General features: G+C 43.3%; 1 protein-coding gene and 1 non-coding gene across 3 annotated transcripts in view; one reads left to right on the forward strand and one right to left on the reverse strand.

Moving 5' to 3' along the window:
- The window catches only part of SRGAP1 (SLIT-ROBO Rho GTPase activating protein 1), a 288,890-nt gene that overhangs the window by 31,808 nt on the left and 235,554 nt on the right, over positions 1–21,528 (forward strand). The gene's annotated exons all lie outside the window — the stretch shown is intronic.
- Positions 13,082–13,219, reverse strand: LOC114809751. The gene has a single exon (XR_003757529.1). It is a non-coding gene; the product is annotated as a small nucleolar RNA SNORA7 (small nucleolar RNA).

Consider the following 21,528-nt stretch of genomic DNA (forward strand, 5'->3'; position numbering starts at 1 on the left):
CAGAAAAGTAAAGTGACTTGCCCAAGATGACACAGAAAGCAAGTGGCGGAGCTGGGATTAGAACCCAGGTCCTTCTAACTCCTAGGCCCAGGATCTATCCACTACAGCATGCTGCTTTTCATAAGTGCTCAGTGAATGCAAATGATTGATAATAGGTTCCTCAAATATAGGCAAATGTATCGCTGTGACAGAGGAAGATCTGTACGTAAAAACACTATGAATGGAGAGTCAGATGGTCATGGCTTCTAAAGTCACCTCTTCTGATGGGGTTAGTTTTCCCCCCTAATAGCACCATCTCCCAATCCAAAGTACAGCTGTATGCCCGGTGTCTCCCTCAGAAGAGAAAAGAGAAATGCAAATCTGTCCATGATGGGTAGAACACAGGTCTGGAAGTTAAAAGGTAATGGGTTCTAATACCAGCTTTGCCACTTGTCTGCTGTGTGACCTCAGACAAGTCACTTCATTTCTCTGGGCCTCAGTTCCCTCATCTGTAAAATGGGGATTGAGACTGGGAGCCCCACATGAGACAGGGACTGCGTCCATCCCATTTGCTTGTATCCACCCCCGTGCTTAATATAGTGCCTGACACATAGTAAGCACTTATACCAATGGTAACAAATACCGTTATTATTATTATAAGGTTACATCATCATCAATGGTATTTATTCAGTGCTTACTAGGTCTGGAGCACTATACTAAGCACTTGGGAGAATACATCACAACAGAGTTGGCAGACACATTATGTGAAGCATGAGATTGATGATGGCCTAGTAAAACCAGCACAGGACAGGGAATCAAAAGATTTATGTTCCCATCCCCACTCCGCCGTTTGCCTGTTGGGTGACCGTGGATAAGTCACTTGACTTCTCTGTGCCTCAGTTTCCTCATCTGTAACGTGGGCATCTAATACCTAGTCTCCCTCTAGACTATAAGCTCAGTATGGGCAGACAATGGGTCTACCAACTCCACTGTGTTGTACTCTCACAAGCTGTTAGTATAATGCTCTGCACACAATAAGCGTTCAGTAAGTACCCTTGATTTGATCAATTCTCCCTCTCCCTTAGATGGTGAACTTGCATGTGGGTCAGGGATTGTGTCTGATCTGATTGTAGTGCATCTACCCAGTACTTGACATTTAGTAAAGACTTAACAAATGACCCAATGATTATTAATATTGGAAATAAAGTTTTGGGATTGCACTAAATGCAGATGACATTTCCCCATGCCTTACCTCTATCCCATTAGAACAGGTAATTGAGAATGGGCAGGAGTTCCTCTGTAGTTTCTGTTTATCCTCATCAATCAGTAGTATTTATTAAGCGCTTACTGCATGCAGAGCATTGGACTAACCCAGAGTTGATAGACACTTTCCCTCATCTACAAAACAACAATTACGTGTTTACAGTCCTCTAGACTGGAAGCTCATCTTGGGCAGGGAAGGGGTCTGCTTATTCTGTTGTATTGGACTCTCCCAAGCAATTACCACAGTGCTCTGCTGACTGCCAGTCGATCATATTTATTGAGCACTTACCCATAGTAAGCCCTCAGTACCATTGATCGGTTGATTATGTGGAATCCTATAGGAAATCTGAGTAAAAATCAGCCGTTGATAGTCTAGCCCTGTGACTAACTCCACCTTATCATAGTGAATGAATATTTTATAAACTCAAAAATTTACACTGGATTTAGCCCAATAGCTTAAAGTATGGGTCCAGGTCCTGAAAGACACCTAGGGGAAAGATGGAAGAAGGAATCTTGACTTTATTTAAAAAAAAAACTTAATCCTTTTAATTTACTTTGAATTCGATTTTTTTCTTCAGAAGGGAATTAGCATTAGCCAAGAGTTTGCTTTTTTGTATAGAATTAAATCCTGATGGTTTAATGCTTTAAGAACATGATCATTAGACATGCCCTGATAAGTTTAAGGAGGATATGTGCCTATCAGTGTACTTGTGGAAAAATGTAGACTGCCTTATAGGTGGTTAAAGCGCTCTTTGGTAAGGCCTTGGAAACACCCATTAGCTCAGGTAGTGGTTCAGAAGATAAGTGTTCCAAAGACCAAATCAAAGTGTTTTGGAAACCGAAAACATCCAAGTGCTTCATTGGAAGGATGAAAGTAGACTGCACAAAGGTGCATTACAGTTGACATGAATCACGTTCACCTCCAGGGAATAATTTGCTGAAGGCACTCTGAGGAAGCCATGTGGCCTTGTGGAAAGGGCATGGGCTGTGGAGTCAGAAGATCTGGGTTCTAATCCTGACTCCACCACCTGTCTGCTATGTGACCTTGGTGAAATTAAGTGACTTAATTTCTCTTAATTTCTCTGCCTCAGCTCCCTCATCTGCAAAATGAGGATTCAATACTTCTTCTACCTCCTACTTAGACTGCGAGTCCCATGTGGGGCCTGATTGTCTTCTACCCATCCACACCCTTAGTACAGTGCTTGACACATAGTGAGGACTTGACAGATACCACAATCACTTTAGAACACATCTCCTCCTAGTCCTCATTTCCCCTACTCCTTCTCCCTTCTGTGTAGCCCTTGCACTGGATTTGTAATAATAACGGTGGTATTTGTTAAGCGCTTTCTGTGCCAAGCACTGTACCCTTTATTCACCCACCCTCAGCCCTACAGCACTTAAGTACATAGTCATAATTCATTTTAACGTCTGTCTCCCCTTCTAGACTATAAATTCATTGTGGGTAGGGAACATGTCTACCAACTCTGTGATATTGTAATCTCTCAAGTGCTTAGTACAGTGCTCTGCACACAGCAAGTGCTCAATAAATATGGTTGACTGACTGAAGAGAGCTGAACCCACTCTGATTTCTCCCCTAGTTCCGAGGTTCCGTGTCTCTCCTAATTCTGGGTTTCTCTCCTTCTTTGAATACTCTGATGGCTAAGATCTGGTACTGAGTCTAACAGGAAATCAGAAAAAATATAGGGAAGAAAATCAAGAAATGATTATTTCTGTATATTTATTTTGAGTTGTTTATTTTGTTTATTTTATTATTCATTTACTTATTTATATTAATGTCTGTCTCCTCCTCTAGATTTTCAGCTCACTTTGAGCGGGGAATATGTCTACCAATTCTGTTAAATTATTGTATTGTACTCTCCCAGTTGCTTAGTAAGCAGTGTGGCGTAGTGGATAGAGCACGGGCCTGGGAGTCAGAAGGTCATGGATTCTAATTCTGGCTCCACCCCTTATCTGCTGTGTGACCTTGGGTGAGTCACTTTAATTCTCTGTGCCTCAGTTACCTCATCTGTAAAGTGGGGATGAAGACTGAGCCCCATGTGGGACAGGGACCGTGTTCAACCTGATTACCTTATATCTACCCCAGTGCTTAGAACAGTTAGTAAGCACTTAAGTACCATAATTATTATTGTTATTATTATTATTATAATGCAATGCACACAGTAAACCCACAATAAATGCAATTGATTGAATTGATTGATATTCAAGGTAGTAAAAATAAACCGTGGAAATTCACTGAGAAGAGGTGTACAAGGTGTTTTTAAGTTTTTATATGAATACAAGTAGTATGATGATGAAGATGGTATTTGTTAAGCGCTTACTATGTGCCAAAAACTGTTTTAAGAGCCGGACACTGTTCTAAGCGCTGGACACTGTTCTAAGCACCGGTGTGACCATTCACATGAACATGATTTTCAAGGCAGCCTAGCAGGCATCACAGAGACCATTTTTGCCTCCTCAAAGAGTTTTTGTTTCGCCCTTTACATTAAAACAAAAACTGTCAAAGGCTAAGAATTGCAAGCTCAAAAGGAAACTCTTTGTCCTCAACTTCAAGAGTGGAGTTGCTAAGAAACAACTAATCAATCAATTCCAGAACAATAAGAATTAGAGTATATAATAAGCATTTACCACATGAGATAATCAGATTGGACACAGTCCCTAGCCCTGTTTTCCTTTTCTCCAACTCCCTTCCACATCGCACCGACTTGCTCCCTTTATTCATCTCCCAGTCCCACACCATTTATGTCCATATCTGTCATTTCTTTGTATTAATGTCTGTCTCCCCCCTAGACTCTAAGCTCGTTGTGGATAGGGAATGTTTCTGTTGTATTGCTCTATCGTACTCCTCCAAACTCATAGTACAGTGTTCTGCACACAGCAAGTGCACAATACGATTGATCGATTGATTGAGTGACTTGCCCAAGGTCAAGGCTGAGCTAGGAATAGAACTAAAGCCTCCTGTCTCCCATTCCTGGTGCTCTTTCCACTAAGGCCTCGTCCCTTGTTCCCTGGCTCCGTGGTGTAATTCCAATGCAACTGCGGACGTGGTGTGTCAGCACTGCAGCCCAGCTGAGAGCAAAAGAAGCAAACATCTGTCCTGCCTTGCCAAGAAGCTGCCTACAGCCCCATTGTTAAGTCCCAGGGGAAGGCAGACAGAGACCTTTCTCATCTGGTCCTGAATGCCTGCATTTTCATGAACTTTTCAAAGCAATAAGAAAGACTCAGCGGGGCAAAGGGTAGCGAGACTGAATCTGACCCAGTTTATTAAACGTAGGACTGACCGCGAGGCGCAGATGTTCCTGCTATTTGTCCACCCAAAGCTGCTATTGAAACCGAACAGATCTTACGATGCAGAAGGGAATTGAACGAAGAAATTATTTTGGACAAACAGAAAAAGAATTTTTTTTTTCCTGAGGGCTTCCATCGGGGTAGATAGCTGAAAAATAAAGTAAGATCGGTTGTCTCTCCAGTCAGTTTTCTTGTTCACACAAGCAACGGTATTCCTCTTTCTGAACCCAGAGGACCTTAAGAGTGACTAAGAGTCTATCTGACTAAGTGGAGGACATTGTTCATGTGCTTCACAATGAGTGTGTCTGCTTAATACTATTGGCCCCAAACCAGGCTTGCTCATAGGCACAGACAAGGGATATGTTTATTTCTGTGCTTCCTTTAAAGGGAAAAAAAAGTCTTCCTATACCTACCGAAAAATTATAGGGAAGATTAGTCACTGAATTTTCTGTGCTCCATGTTTCTGCCCACTCTTAGTTTCGACCTTCAGTAGATTCCAGTGTTTTCTTAATCTGCAGGTCGTCTTTCACTTGCCCAAGTTAAGTAACGGAGGAGGCAATGATTCGGGACGATTGCTTTGGCGACTGAGAAAGTTTAATGCCAGAGGGCTTCTAAGTGAATCATGATCTGTTTCTTTAAAGCAAAACCAGTCCAGCTGACAGTCCTGGGGGCTGCAGCCTATCTGGAATTGTGAACTAGAGTTGGGGCTAAGCCAAATCGCAGCGAGAAGCTGGCTGAGCTCACGATCCAAATTGTGCTCCTTTGTGCAGGACCATTCATTCAGTCGTATTTTGTTGAGCGCTTACTGTGTTTAGGACACTGTACTGAGTTGCTTGGGTCAGGGATAGAGCAGCAAGAAAGCTTGAGAGAAACACCAAAGAGGCGGGTGGAATGAAGTGTGGTCTTTTCGAACGCATTAGGTTCCAGGGTGGAGGAGGTCTAAATGCAGAATCAAATAAGTAAGGATCACATGGGACCTTCCTAGAGTTACTTTTGGACCAACTTTGGGAGAGCATTTTGGACGGGGTTCGTTTTTCATCTTTATACACCGATGACATCGGTTTGCTGATGGGTGGAGGATGATGGTGTGTTCTTTTTTTCCTGAATTTATAATTTCATCTCAGGGTTGTTGTGGCGTTTTGGGCTTTTCAAGTGAAAAATATACTCTCTCTCTCTCACACATACACACACACACACACACACACACACACACACACTCCCACGTGCATGTGCACATGAGTGGCCATTAGCAGACTCTTTTCCCTAAAAAAATTTCCCAGATTTGAAAGGATGTGATCTCACCCAGTGTAATCCTGCTCTTACCACAAACCTGCCTAAACCCAGTAAGTTGGAAATTACATTTTTATACATGTAGCTGATGTGCTTGTACATGGAAACATACATAGTGAAAAAGAGAGCTAATCCCTTACTATCACACAAAAGATATGGGTGGAAAGAGAGCCTAGGAAACAAGATTGGATTTATTTAGAGAGAAGCAGTGTTGGGAAAAGCCCCCTCTCAGGGATGGCACCTAGAGAGTTTTCAGTATTCTACCAGTTTTGGCTATGGGAGGAAGAGTCAAGAAGAGGCAAACCCACTCCATTCCTAGCTTGGGCAGTGGCTAGTGAGTGGAAGGCAATCTGCTACTCAAAATCTGCTACAGGTCAAAACTCACCTGTGCTGGGCCGCAGCAGCGTGGGAGAGAGTCAAGGGTGGAGACTCAAGTTTACTGCATGGAAGAAGGAAATGGTAAACCACTACTGGATTTTTATGAAGAAAACTATGGATACACTACCAGAACGATTGCAGATGGAGGTGGGGCGTTCTGGCAGTCGTGTCCATGGAGATGCTCTGGTTCGGAGGCGACCTGACAGCGTAAAACTTGAAAAGTGTGGAAAGAGCACGGGCCTGGGTTCTAATCCTAGCTCCACCACTTTCCTACTGTGTGATCTTGGACAGGTCACATACCTTCTCTGTGCCTCAGTTTCTCATCTGCACAATGGGGTTTCAATACCTGTTCTCCCTACTTAGACTGTGGGCCCCATGTGGGACCTGATTATCATGTATTTACCCCAGCGCTTAGTACAGTGCTTGGCACAGAGTAAGCACTTAACAAATACCACAATCATTATTATTATTTATATTCATCAAAGATGGTGTGTATGGAGCAGAATACAATAATTTCCCGAGACAATTTTTTTGTCCTGCAACTCTACAAATCAGTAATCTGTTATTGACTCTTCCAGCCTCCAATCACCAGTCCATCCTTAACTAAGTATGATGGCGTAGTAGGTAGAGCACAGGCTTGGGAGTCAGAAGGTCATGGGTTCTAATCCCACATCTTCCACTTGTCTGCTGTGGGACTTTGGGCAAGTCACTTCACTTCTCTGGGCCTGTAAAATGGGGATTGAAACTATGAGCTCCATGTGGGACAGGTACTGTGTCCAACCTGATTTGCCTGTATCTACCCCAGCATTTAGTACAGTGCCTGGCACACAATAAGTGCTTAACAAATGCCACTAATATTATTATTATTATTATTTATCCAATCCATCCCAGTTTAAAACACACCCTTAAAAAGTTTGAAGGGGTTTGAGCAAATGCCCCCTGCTGGGTTTACTTCATTCTTCCAACTCTCTGCTGCCTTTCCGGCTGCCACACTATCTTCCGACTCGAGGAGTAGGGCCGATTACTTACTTATTTCACCAATTCATCATGGTCTAGAGACAGAGTTCCTTCTCAGGTAGATTCATATGTTGTTGAGGAGAACTCTAGAAGCAGGAACTGTCTTCCTTATATTGTACTCTCCCAAGCACTCAGTATAGTCCTCTGCACACAGTAAACACTCAAATACGATTTATTGATTGATTATGGCTTGTCATCCCACAGATAAGCATACTGGTCAGCTCCTGAAGTGACACGCCCTTAAAATCAGTGCTATTTGCTCCAACAACTGGTAGCAAACTGGGAATTATTGCACTGGGGAATTATTCATTCATTCGATCATATTTATTGAGTGCTTACTCTGTGCAGAGCACTGAATTTAGCACTTGGAAAGTGCATTCTACCAGCACAGGAACTGGTGGGATCAGAAGCAGTGTGTCCTAGTGGAAGGAGCATGGGCCTGGGTGTCAGAAGACTTGGATTCTCATCCGTGCTCTGCTATTTGCCTTCTTTGGGACCTTGGGCAGGTCACTTATTTGTGCCTCAGTTTCTTCATCTGTAAAATAAGGATTAAGGACCTGTCCTCCCTCATACTTAAGACTATGAGCCCTATGTGGGACAGGGAATGTGTCTAACCTGATTAATCCATATCTATCCCAGTGTTTAGGGATACTGTACTAAGCGCTTGGGAGAGCATGATATAGCGATAAATGACATATTCCCTGCCCACAATGAGCTTAGCTCTCCAAGGGGCCTTCCCCAACTAAGCCTTCATTTCCCCTCTTTCTTTTGCATCAGCTGTGCATTTGGATCTGTCCTCTTTAAGTACTTGATATCCACCCCACCCATACAGCACTTATGTACATAGCCGTAATTTCTTTTAATGTCTATCTTCCCCTCTACAATGAAAGCTACTTGTGGCCAGGGAACATGTCTACCAACTTTGTTGTATTGTACTCTCCCAAGGGCTTAGTCCAGTGCTCTGCACACAGTTGAACCTTCAATAAATACCATTGATTGATCAGTTTTTAAAACAAGCAGCAGCATGGCCCAATGGAAAGATTACAGGGCTGGGAATCTGAAGACCTGGGTTCTCATCCTGTCTTTGCCACTTGCCTGCTGTATGATCTTGGGCAATTCATGTAACTCTTCTCTATCTCGGTTTCCTCATCTGTAGAAATGGAGGTAATATACCTGTTCTCAATCTCTCTTAGACTGTGTGTCGTGTAGGATAAAGACTGTGTTTAATTTGCTTATACTGTATCTACCCCAGTACTTAGCACATTATTATTATTATTATTACAATTATTTCAAACTGCTTAGGTAGAAAGTTGTATTTTAAGAAATTCTGGTTGACAAGGGCTCAGAAGAAGGCAGGAATAGTCTTGCAGTCGATACAGAAGCTACTCAAACTTCGGATAGCACTTCATCTTTCTGGAAAAGTATCCAAGAGCCAAACATTTCCTGGAATTATCAAAGCTAGCTAGACCAGGCCTTGCTCTGTGTCCTAGATGAGCCATAGGAAATAGTTTCACATGCCTATAGAGTTCACTCAGTCATCAGTTAAACTTTTTGAACTCATTGCCAGGAGATAGGTTTGTTTTCCCTATTCTAGAAGTGTCCTTTGGCCAAAAAAAATCACATTCTACATTTAATCCTCAGGAAAAATCTTAAATGTCTTGTTTTTCTCCTTTCCCTTTTCCCTCCCCTTCTCATATCCCTGCCTCCCTTCCCCTCAACCTGTGGAGTTGAGTGGCAGATTGCTCATTTTGTTTTGGAGTGTGTGTTTGGTTCTTTCTCCGGGGTTCTTTAGAGTTGCTGCCCTGATTTGATTATTAATTGATTTGTAATTGCTCCTCCCAGGCCACTTCTGCAAATTAGTGTGTGCCTTCATCTCTTAGTCCATCTGCTCTCCTACCTCTTCACCCATTTCCCCCCAGGGAGTTTATCCACTTGAACTTCTGGCTCTCCTTCCCGTCTCACATCCAGTCGATAACCTAGTTCTGTCAATTCTGTTTCCAGAACAGTGTCAAGTCTGTTCCTTTTTCTCTGTCAAACTGCCCTAGCCTGGGACCCAAATCTCACTGATATGGACTAGCACTACTATCTCCTACAGCAGCCCACACACTTAGCTCAATAATAATAATAATACTATTTGTGAAATGCTTACTCTGTGACAAGCTCTTTTCTAAGCTCTGGGGTAGATATAAGTTAATCAGTTTGGACACAGTCCCTGTCCCCCGAGGAGCTCACAGTCTAAGTAGGAAGGAGGACAGGTATCGAATCCCCATTTTACAGCTGAAGAAACAGCTGGGACAGGGAGAAGTGCAGTGACTTGTCCAAGGTAATACATCAGGCAAGTGGTGGAGCCTTAGAACTCAGGTCCTCTGACTCCAAGGCCCAGGCTCATTCCCCTAGGCCACGCTACTTCCCACCCTCCAACCTACTCACTGTACCTTGATCTTGACTTTCTCACTGCCGATGCCTTGCCCGGGTCATTCCTCTGGCCTGGAACCACTTTCCATTTCATATCTGACAGCATAGTGGATAGACCATAGGCCTAGGAGTCAGAAGGTCACTGGGTCTAATCCCGGCTCTGCCACGTGTCTGCTGTGTGACCTTGGGTAAGTCACTTCACTTCTCTGTGCCTCAGTTACCTCATCTGGAAAATGGGGATTAACTGTGAGCCTCACATGGGACAACCTGATTACCCTTTATCTACTCCAGCGCTTAGAACAGTGCTCTGCACATAGTAAGCTCCTAACAAATACCAACATGATTATCATTATTATTATTATTATTCTCTGGGCCTCAGTTACATCATCTGTAAAATGGAGATTGAGACTGTGAGCCCTGTGTGGGACAGGGACAGTGTCAACGCCTATTTGCTTGTATCCACCCCAGCACTTAGTACAGGGCCTGGCACATAGTAAGCGCTTAACAAATACTATTATTATTATTATCACCTTCCCCAACTTCAAAGTCTTATTAAAATCACATCTTTTCCAAGAGGCCTTCGTCAACTAAGCCCTCAACTCTCCTATTGGCCCTCCCTTCTGCATTGCCGATGCATTTAGATATGTACCCCTAAGGCACTTGCTATTCACCCCACCTTCAGTACTAGTGTACATAGCCTTAGACTCTGCCATTTCCCCTATCCATAACTTATTTTCATGTCTGTCTCCTCCTCTAGACTGTCAACTCCTTGTAGGCAGGGATTGTGTCTCCCACCTCTATTTTAGTGTAGTCTCTCCAGTACTTTTTACAGTGCTGCACACAAAGTAAGCGCTCAATACACTGTGGATTGATGGACCGATTGCTCTGAACCACTCTAACCATCTCCTTGTTAGTTTCCAGCTTCCCACCCCCTTATTTCCCTCAATCTCTTCTCAAAGCAGCACAGCATCTCCCTGATCCCCCTGATCCCAGAAAGAAAAGCAGTGTGGTGTAATGGATAGAGCATGGGTCTGGGAATCAGAAGGTCATGGGTTCTAATCCTGACTCCACCATTTGTCTGCTCTGTGGTCTTGGGCAAGTCACTTCACTGGGCCGCAATTACCTCATCTATAAAATGGGGATTGAGACTGTGAGCCCCACATGTGATGGAGTCTGTGTCCAACTCAATTTGCTTGTATCCACCCCAGCACTTAGTACAGTGTCTGTCACATAGTAAGCACTAACAAATACCATCATCATCATTGTTGTTATTATTATTATCCCAGCACCCCCTTCATCTCTGCTTCCTTCTCCCCACTCAACACACCCACCCCCTTCACTCCTAAAAAAGGCTGGGGAGAGTCCCCAAAATGTTCACATCCTTGGGAGTGAGGGGGACCAGTGTCCCCACTGTGGGGCTGAAGCTTATGGTTTATTATTAATAATAATAATAATAATAATAATAATAATAATGGTATTTGTTATGTGATTACTATGTGTCAAGCACTGTACTAAGCACTGGGATGCATGCAAGGTAATCAGGTTGGACACAGTCACGGTCCCACCTGGGGCTCATAGTCTTAATCCTCATTTTATAGATGAGGTAATTGAGGCACGGATAAGTGACTTGCCGAAGTTCATACAGCAGACAAGTGGCAGGGCTGGGTTTAGAACCCAGATCCTTCTGAGTTCCAGCCCCATGCTCTGTACACTAGGCCAGGTTTTACCCCTCCAGCTTTGAAGCAAGATGGGGGGCCTGTGTGGAACCCACATGTCAGGCCTGCTCAGCCTGATTTCTGATTTCTGACACTGCTAAATCCTTTTCATTACATTAAAAATGATGATGAAGGACTGGTGCTTTCAAGCCAGTAGATTTGCAGGGCTGTGATCCCTGCTCCCTGGGGCTGGGTGAGTACCTGAGAGGTACTCTTAATGTTATATTGTACTCTCCCGGGTGCTTAATACATATTAAGTGCTCAATAAATACTATCAAATGAATGAAGATCTCCTTCAAGTGATTTTAAAGGCTTCACCTTTTGATCTACGAATCCTCTCTCTGCTGAATTAGGAGCACCGTGGCCTAGTGGTTAGAGCCCAGGCTTGGAAGTCAGAAGGACCTAGCTCCACCACTTATTTGCTGTGTGCCTTTGGGCAAGTTGCTTCCCTTCTCTGTGCCTCATTTACCTCATCTGTGAAATAGGGATTTAGAATGTGAGCCCTTTGTGAGACAGGGACTATGTCCAACCTGTCTTGTATTTACCCCAGCACTTAGTACAGTGCCTTGCACATAGTAAGCCCTTAACAAATACCATAAAGAAGTGTTATTAAAGATAGTAATATTGATTAATAATAATAACTAGTATTTGTTAAGTGCTTACATATGCCAAGCACTTTACTAGGCGCTGGAGTAGATACAAGATAATCTGGTTGGACACAGCCCCTGTTCCACATGGAGCTCACAGTCCAAATAGAGGGAGAACAGGTATTTTATATCCATTTTGCAGATAAGGAAATTGAGGCACAGAGAGGTTAAGTGAATTGCCCAAGGACACACAGCAGACCAGTAGGAGAGCCATGATTAAAGCCCAGGTCCTTTGAGTCCTAGGCCTGGGCCCTTCTCACTAGGAGTAAGGGTAAAATATTCCTCTTGTAGAATTCTGATGCTTTTAAATTAACAGAGAGTGAGATGGTGGGTTGCTATTGAAAAATCGCAACTGTAAAGGGAGAAGGACAATTTAACACATCGAATTAAAAGTCTGACCTGCTAGGTACTCTGGGCCTGTTGGAGGTTTTATTTTTCCTTTTAACATAAGTAGTTATTTACTGGGTTACAGGAATCTGCTCTGGCTCATGTTTTCCTTGCTTGTACATGGTTTAAGATTGATTTTGTAATCTTTCATTGTTCTTGGCCCTTGAACAAAATCCAATGTAAAATGGGGATTTGTCAAACACTCTGCCTCTCACCCAAGCCATTTTTAAGCGAATTAAAGTCTTTCTGCTGTGGCATTTATTGTCCCTGTTATTATACATTGTTTTCTCATCCCGCCACCAGACACTTGCATAATTTCATTGAAAAATGAATGTTGTCTCCATCAGAGTAAAACCGGGGTGTCATTCCTGTCTTCTTGGGGCAAAGACTCGATTTCAAACTGCAGTTTACAAATAAGAAAATTGAATTTCTGAGAACAGAAGGCGCCGACAACATCTTGTCTTGTCTTATGCCGTCGAGTCGTTTCTGACCCATAGCAACACCACAGACACCTCTCTCCCAGAATGCCCCACCCTCCATCTGCAATCATTCTGGTAGAGGATCTATAGAGTTTTCTTGATAAAAATCCGGAAGCAGTTTACCATTGCTGCCTTACGCGCAGTAAATGTGAGTCTCCATCCTCGACTATCTCCTGCCGCTGCTGCCCAGCATAGGTGAGTTTTGACTTGTAGCAGATTGCCTTGCACTCACTAGCCACTGCCCAAGCTAGGAATGGAAGGGATAGGCCTCTGCTTGACTCTCCTTCCCGTAACCGAGACTGGTAGAGTACTGGAAACTCTCCAGATGTGACCCTGAAAGGAGTAAAACCATGTACCTGTGATTATTGAGGGAATACTAAATCTTTGGGTCTCAAACCAGTAATTGTGACACAAGAGCTATTCAGCAGGAATGGCTCTTGGGGAGAGATGCCACCTCTCAGCGGCTTCTCGGATCTGCTGCCCTCCCTCGTTCATTCTTAGTGCCCGTATCCTGGACCTGGCACCCGGGCTGTCTGATCTCAATTCGATCAGTCAAGGCAGAGTCGAAGGTGTCCCAGTTGACCCTCTACCCACCCTGAACCACTGCCGAGGGGTCACCCTGTCCTAAGTCTCATAGTGTCCTCTCCTGGGCATCCGTGTTTGAGGTGACTTTAAAACGAACCACTTGCTTGTTTTCTGTTTACACCAGGCCCAGGATTTTTGGTGTGCAACTGATTCCCACTACTATGAACCTTTGAGGCAGAGAAGCAGTGGGGCCTAGTGGAAACAGTTATAATAACAATAATAATGGTATTTATTAAGTGCTTACTATGTGCCAGGCACTGTAGTAAGCGCTGGGGTGGATATAAGCGTCAGGTTGGACACAGTCCCCGTCCCACGTAGGACTCACAGTCTCCATCCCCATTTTAGAGATGAGGAAACTGAGGGCCAGAAAAATAAAGTGACTTGCCCAAGGTCACTTAGACAAGTGGGAAAGCCTGGATTAGAACCCGTGACCTTCTGACTCCCAGGCCTGTGTTCTATCCTCTGTACCAAGCCGGGCCTGAAAGTTAGAGGATCTGGGTTCTAATCCTGACCCCTCACTTGTCTTCTGTGTGACCTTGGGCAAGTCACTTCACTTTTCTGTGCCTCAGTTTCCTCATCTGTAAAATGAAGGTAAAATACCAGTTCTCCCTCCTGTTTAGCTTATGAGTCCTATCTCTGTCTGACCTATCTTTTTTCTACTCCAGGGCGTAGTACAGGGCTTGGTAGAGTAAATGCTTAACAAATACTATTATTATTATTGTTGTTATTATTAGTAGAAGCAACATGGCCTAGTGGATAGAGCTTGGGTTTGGGAGACAGAAGGACCGTGGTTCTAAACCCAGCTCTAGCAATTGTCTGCTGTGTGACCTTGGGCAAGTCACTTCACTTCTCTGGGCCCCATCTGTAAAAGGGGGATTGAGACTGTGAGCCCCTTGCGGGGCATGGACTTTGTCCAATCTGATTATTTTGTATCTACCCCAGGACATAGAATAGTGCTTGAAACATAGTAAGTACCTAACAGATACCATCATTATTATTATTATCACTGTGGGGGACTCCATGTTCTTCTGCCAGCTCTTAGTCCAGTGGAGGGAATCCTGAGAGCACAACTTCCCCTCTATCCCCACTCCAGGAGGGCTCAGAGAAGCAGCATAGCTCCCCATGTGCAAGACACTGTACTAAATGCTTGGGAGAGTACAGTAGGAAGCAGCACAGCCTTCTGGGAATAGCACAGGCCTGGGAGTCCAAGACCATGCCTTCTAATCCTGGCTCCACCACTTACCTACTGTGTGACCTTGGACAAGTCACTTACTTTCTCCATGCCACCATTCCCTCATCTGCCAAATGGGGATCAATACCTGTTCTCCCTCCTACGTAGACTGGGAACATGTCTACCAACTCTGTTCTTTTGTGCTCTCCCAACCGCTTAGTACAGTGCTTGGCACATTTGAAGCACTTAACAAATACCACTTACGCTTACAATACAACAGAACAGATAGACACGTTCCTGGCCCACAACGAGCTTACAGTCTAGTTCTAGTGCTGTTCTTCATAAATACCCGCTGAAACTGCTGAAGATTTTGTAGGGTTCTGGCGAGCGCTGCTTTCCTTCTCTCCTCAGCCAACTTATCCCTGTTTTCTGTCCCTATGGAAGACTTTTGCCACATGTCCTCGAGGTCTTCACTTCACTTCACTCACCTCCTCCAAGAGGCCTTCCCAGACTGAGCTTTCCCTTTGCCCTCTGCTCCCTCTGCTGCCTCTCTGCCCCCCCTTCACCTCCCCTCAGCTAAGCCTCCTTTCCCCCTCTTTCCCTCTCCCTTCCCCTCCCCTCAGCACTGTGCTTATTTGTATATATTTTTATTACCCTATTTATTTTGTTAATGAGATGTACATCCCCTTGATTCTATTTATTGCTATTGTTTTTGTCTGTCTCCCCCGATTAGACTGTAAGCCTGTCAAGGGGCAGGGATTGTCTTTATCTATTGCCAAATTGTACATTCTAAACAGTACAGTGCTCTGCACATAGTAAGCTCTCAATTAATACTATTGAATGAGTGAACTTCAGTCGACCATAATTCCCCCCTTCCACTCCCTTTATTTTCCCTTCTGAGCCATACTTTCAGTCTTCCTGTGCCCAGCTAATGTTCTTTCTCCTCTCCCCAGGCTTCTCCAGGCCCGGTATGTGACCGAGGGTTCTCTGGCCTCTAGAAATACAGACAGAGGGTCCAATATACTTCTCTTGAAAGAAGCTAATCTAACGTAGAAGCAAAAGGGCAGAGCTCCTCTGGGTCATAAAAGGGAAGGGGTGGGAAAAGAAGTGGGGCGTATTGGTTTTTGAGCCAAATAGGAGCAAACTTCCAGCTGTGCAGTCCTTTGGATTGTGTCACTCCCTGACCTGATTTCCAGAGGAAGGAACATATGAAACAAAGGGAGAATTTTCACACTTGTCACTGAGTGTTTAGGGCAGTCCAGGGGGAACCAAAAGAGTCCTCCTGACTGAAGGAAGTCGCTCTGTTCTGGTGAAAGATCTGACTCTCAAAATGACTCTCAAGTGCCTCTTTAACATAAAGTTCTCATTCCCGTGACTCCATGCATTTGAAACTCAAGCTGGATAAAAATAAAATAGAAATGATCTGTTCTTTTACATCTGTAATTTATTGATTAGATCCATAATTCATTATTTTCATAAGTCATTTATTCTACCCATACTTTATTTTATCTAATGTATTTATATTAATGTCTGTCTCTCCCTACCTAGACTATAAACTCGGTGCAGGCGGGGAATATGCCTGTCATAATAGAAGAGCAGCATGGTGTAGTGGATAGAGCATGGGCCTGGGAGTGAGAAGGTCATGGGTTCTAGTTCCAGCTCTGCCACTTGCTATGTGACCTTGAGCAAGCCACTTCACTTCTCTGGAACTCAGTTACCTCGTATGTAAAATGTGGATGTAGACCGTGAGTCCTGTGTGGGACATGGACAATGTCTGACTCGATTTGCTTGTATCCAGCCAAGCGCTTAGTACAGTGCCTGGCGTATAGTGAGCACTTAACAAATACCATTATTGTTATTGTTATTATCAACTCTGTTTTACTGTCCATTCAGGGCAAGGAATGTGTCCGTTTATTGTTATGTTGCAGGCGCTTAGAACAGTGCTCTGCACATGGCAAGTGCTCAATAAATATGATTGAATGAATGAGTGGATGAAAGCATTGGACTCCCAAGCGCGTAGTACAGTATTCGGTGCACAATAAGCACTTAATACACTACTCTTGATTGATGATGGATCGTTTGGTCATACATCTGAAAACCTGCCTTTCTGTGGCATTTCCTCCACTGAACAGCAGGTTATTGCATTGAAGACTGTGTTTAAATTGAATTTGAGAGTGCTTTCCAGCACCCAAATCCAATGTCAGGGTGAACTCTGTCTTTCTAAGAGTTCTCAGAAAGAATCTTCTCTCTTTACAAGAAGCAGCATGGCCTAGAGGAAAGAACACAGGTCTAGGAGTCAAGAGACCTGGGTTTGAAACCCAGCTCTGTCACTAGCCTGCTGTATGACCTTGTGCCTCAGTTTCCTCATTTTTTTGTAAAAAATGGGGATTAAATACCTGTTCTCCCTCCTACTACAACCCGGCTCCTCTAATGCTAATTTTTCACTGTGCCTCGATCATGCCTATCTCACCACCGATCCCTCACCCATGCCCTACCTCTGACCTGGCACGCCCTCCCTCCTAAATCTGACAGACAATTACTCTCCACCCTCCTTATGCATATATCCTCCAAGAGGCCTTTCCTGACTAAGCCCCTGCTTTCCTCTTCTCCCACTCCCTTCTGCGTCACCCTGATTTGTTCCCTTTGTTCTTCCCTCCTCCCAGCCCCACAGCACTTAGGTACATATCCATAATTAATTTATATACATTAATGTCTGTCTCCCCTCTAGACTGTAAGCTCATTGCAGGCAGAGAATGTGTCAATTTATTGTACTCTCCCAAGCGCTTAGTACAGTGCTGTGCACACAGTAATCACTCAATAAGTATGATCAAATGGATTGAATGAAGGAATTAATGTGATAGAGCCCCATTTAGAGCTTGGACTGTGACTGATCTTGATTATATCATATCTACCCCAGCGCTTAGCAGAGTATTGGCCCATGGTGACTGCCAAAAAGGTACCACAGTTATTATTTTTCTGCAGGATTGGGCTGCTCCTTTAGGATGCTGGGCGTTCCTCACAGGTATTTCCGAATATGTCTTCAGACAGCAATCAAAAACAAAAAGACACAAAAGGGACAGACAGCAGCTTCCAGTGGGATATAATTTCAGCTGGGGAAAAGGCGATTCTGAGTAAAAAGAGGCTGTGTTGTCAGCATCCTCAGGACAGCTGGGAAGCAGTGATAAGAAAGCAATGCTCTATTCAGGTCGACCTTGCCTCCAGTGGGAGCCCTGTTCTGTGAACTGCTGAATGTGAGAAAGAACTTCCTGTGAATTGCAGCAAATATGGGCCTTTCAACGGGAGAGCAGAAGGCAAACTCTGTGTGACATGCAGTGAAGGCAACCCACACAGGATTTCCTGTTTTGGAAGGGAAGCTTTGTGGAAACCACGTTTTCCTTTCCACCCAACTCATTCAGAAGCGGGGAGGGCGAGGTTGTGAATTGATATGGCCGCTTTTACAGCGAAAAGCTCGATTCAGCAATTATTAATGCGTGTAACCGGTTGAAGTCATTTAAGGAAGAAGTTAGTAGAGGGAGAGTTCTGCAGTCTCTGTCGGTTCCTAATAGCCACATGATAAGTATAAATATTCAGGGAATGTGTTTCAGGAATCAAGCCCCTGCAGAACTCATTTTAAAATACAGTTTAATGAGTGAATACAGTTATTCTATATATGATATGTTCCCTCCTGAATGAATATGCTAAATGAACTAGGTTGTAGGCGGACTCTATTAGATATTCTGTCGTTTATCACCTAAGAGTTACATCCCATAAAGATTACAGAATCGTAAGAGCCATTTTCCAAGCAAATTATTGAATTCCGAATCACTTAAAGCCTGGTGGAAGGCTAATAGATCAGAATGTCAGGAAGAGACTTTTCATTGTGGAATGACATTTCTTTAAATTTAAATTACTTGGAACTTCCATTTCCTTTGTATTAAATTTGTATATTTAAATATAGTTTGCTATTTTTAAATAAAGTTGCATCAGTTTTGTTCTGAGCAGTTAGTAATTGACCATGGCAAAGCTGGAGTTTTCCAATAAAATTTTACCTACAACTTTGCCCTCAAATCCAATCCATCAATCAATCGATTAAAAATATTTATTGGGCGCTTACTATGCACTGTACTAAGTGCCTGGGAGGAGTACAACAGAATGAGCAGGCAGGTTCCCTGCCCATAAGGAGCTTACAGTCAAAAGGTGGAGACAGGCATTAGTACAAATAAATAAATAATCTATAATACACAGTTTAAAGATATGTCCACAAGCACTGTGTGTTCAGAGTGGGACAAATATCAAATTCCCAAAGGTCACAAATCAAAGTGCATAGGCAACTCAGAAGAGAGAGCAAGCTGAGGAAATGAGGGCCCAATCAGGGAAGGTCTTTTGGAGGAGATATGACCTTAATAATGCTTTGAAGGTGGGGAATCCAGAAGAGAACAATTAATTTTTTTCATGAATTTCCTTTGATACAATCTAAACATTGAGTTTCCATTCCCCTTCCCCTCTAACATTTCTATATTAAGCTTTCACAAAGGCTTTCCCCAATTCAGACCTCTTTTCCTGGCTCCCCCTTCTGCGTCATCTGTACACTCTGGTCATTTAATATTCACCTCACCCCCAACCCCACAGCACTTAAGTACATATCTTTAAATTATATATTATATATAATAAATTATTTATTCATATTAATTTCTGTCTCCCCCTCTGGACTGTAAGCTCGTAACGGGCAGGGAATGTGTCTGCTAATTCTGCTGTGTTGTACTCTCCCAAGCACTTAGTTCAGTGCTCTACAATTGTAAGTGCTCAGTAAATGCAGTGATTGATTGATTGATTGGCAGAGGTCCACTTAGCATGCAGAACACAACTTTGATAGGCAAAGCACATTTTAATTCATGGTCCAAATATAGTAAATGCCTGACACATTGCAGTTGACAATATCAGTCATTTTCATCTAGTGCTCATTGTGTGCGGAGCACTGTACTAAGTGCTTAGGAGAGTAGAGAAGAATTAGTTGACATGACTAATGTCTCTCAATCCTTACAAGCCATAAGGTTCAGGAGCTGAGGTAGAGAGGGGAGGGGAGGCCCTTAAAAGAACCAGATATGAAGGTATCCTGTTCCATATCAGTTCTGGACAAGGGACAAAACAACTGAAAACTGAACTTTCAGGTATCACACTGGATAAAGAAACCTTCTCAAATATACCTCCAATCAGCCCTTCAAAACAGAAGGAATGGCTTTTGGTTTTGTCTGAATTTCCTCAATTTTCCCCCACAGCATTTGTCCAATAGGTTTTTAACCCCAATACAATCCTAAAGAATGCCTTAGAGGACTTCTATAAAATCAGGTCTTTCATCAGAGGTCAGATATTGAATTAACTTGGAACCGATACCTTGATATCAAGAGACACCTAAGTATCAGTTGGTTCCTATAATTACACCTGATGAAATTATGGCCTAAATTCAAATGTAAGACGTTAATTTCTGGAAGCAGGAGCTGGAAATGCTCTCAAATGGCTTCTGTAGAAGAGCAAGCAATACCTTTCCTGATATTATCATCCAATCCCCATTTCAAAGACTAGGTTGACTTTAAATTCCACTAGTGTTTTGCCATCAAGATTGAAACCTCTCATTTCAGTAGAAAGTTAACATCAGTAAATCCTAAACCACTAATTATGGTGAAGTGAACCTGCCTAAAGATACAAATTCAATATTTTGAGATAAAAAGTCAGTGTGTCTCTACAAAAGAGAGATCCGCTAGATAGGGAAGTGGAGCAGTGTTTTTAAGCCTTGAATTTACCTTATTCATGGGCGTATTTAGGAATTCATTCATTCATTCAATCGTATTTATTGGCTTCTTACTGCGTGCAAAGCACTGTACTGAGCGCTTGGTAGAGTACACTACAACAAACAGACACATCCCCTGCCCACAGTGATCTCACATGTGAATAGGGATTGGGTAGGAGGGAGTGATGGCAGCCAAGCAGTCAGTAGTATTTATTGAGCTCTTATTCCCTGCATAGCACTCTACTAAGCACCGGGAGAGTACTAGACACAATCTCTGTTCCCAAGGAGTTGGTGGGGGAGTAAGCACTCCTCTGTTCCTTTTCCTCAGAGAAATGAATCAAAGGAAATGGACATACACCGGTAGAGGGATTTAGGTTAGGATGAACTTCCTGACTAAGAATTGTGAGAATCTGGAATACTAGGTGTTCAAAGGAGATTGTTGAGTTACCTCCCAAATGTTGGAGAAGAATGTAGGCAGTTTTTTGGTTTTTTCAATATGGTATTTAAGTGCTTACTATATGCCAGACACTATACTAAGCCCTGAGGTAGATAAATATGATTGAATACAAGCTAATCATGTTGAACTTAGCCCATTTCCCACATGGGGTTAAAAGTCTCAACCCCCATTTTACAGATGAGGCCACTGAGGCACAGAGAAGTTGTGTCTTGCCTGAGACCACACAGCAGACAAGTGGCAGAGCTGGCATTAGAACCCAGGTCTTTCTGATTCCCAGGTCTGTGCTCTATCCACTAGGTACACTGCTTCTGCAACTGTAGTATGATGAGAACCATCTTCTCTGCAAGTAGATGGATCTGTAATAATCATAATCATAATAATGATAATGGTACTTGTTAAGCGCTTACTATGTACCAAGCACTGTTTAATGAACTGGGGCAGATACATGATAATAAGGTTGGGCACAGTCCCTGTCCCCACATAGTACTCTCACTCTTAATCCCCATTCTACAGATGAGGTAACTGAGGCGCAGAGAAGCAAAGAGACTTGCCCCAAGTCACACAGCAGACATGTGACTAGAGAAAGGGAGGGCAGCTTTCCAAAATGGATCTGCTCCAAGGAAACGGGCCTGTCGGAAGTTGAACACCCTTTAA

This window comes from Ornithorhynchus anatinus, chromosome 2 (assembly GCF_004115215.2).
Source record: "Ornithorhynchus anatinus isolate Pmale09 chromosome 2, mOrnAna1.pri.v4, whole genome shotgun sequence".
NCBI classification, from domain to species: domain Eukaryota; kingdom Metazoa; phylum Chordata; class Mammalia; order Monotremata; family Ornithorhynchidae; genus Ornithorhynchus; species Ornithorhynchus anatinus.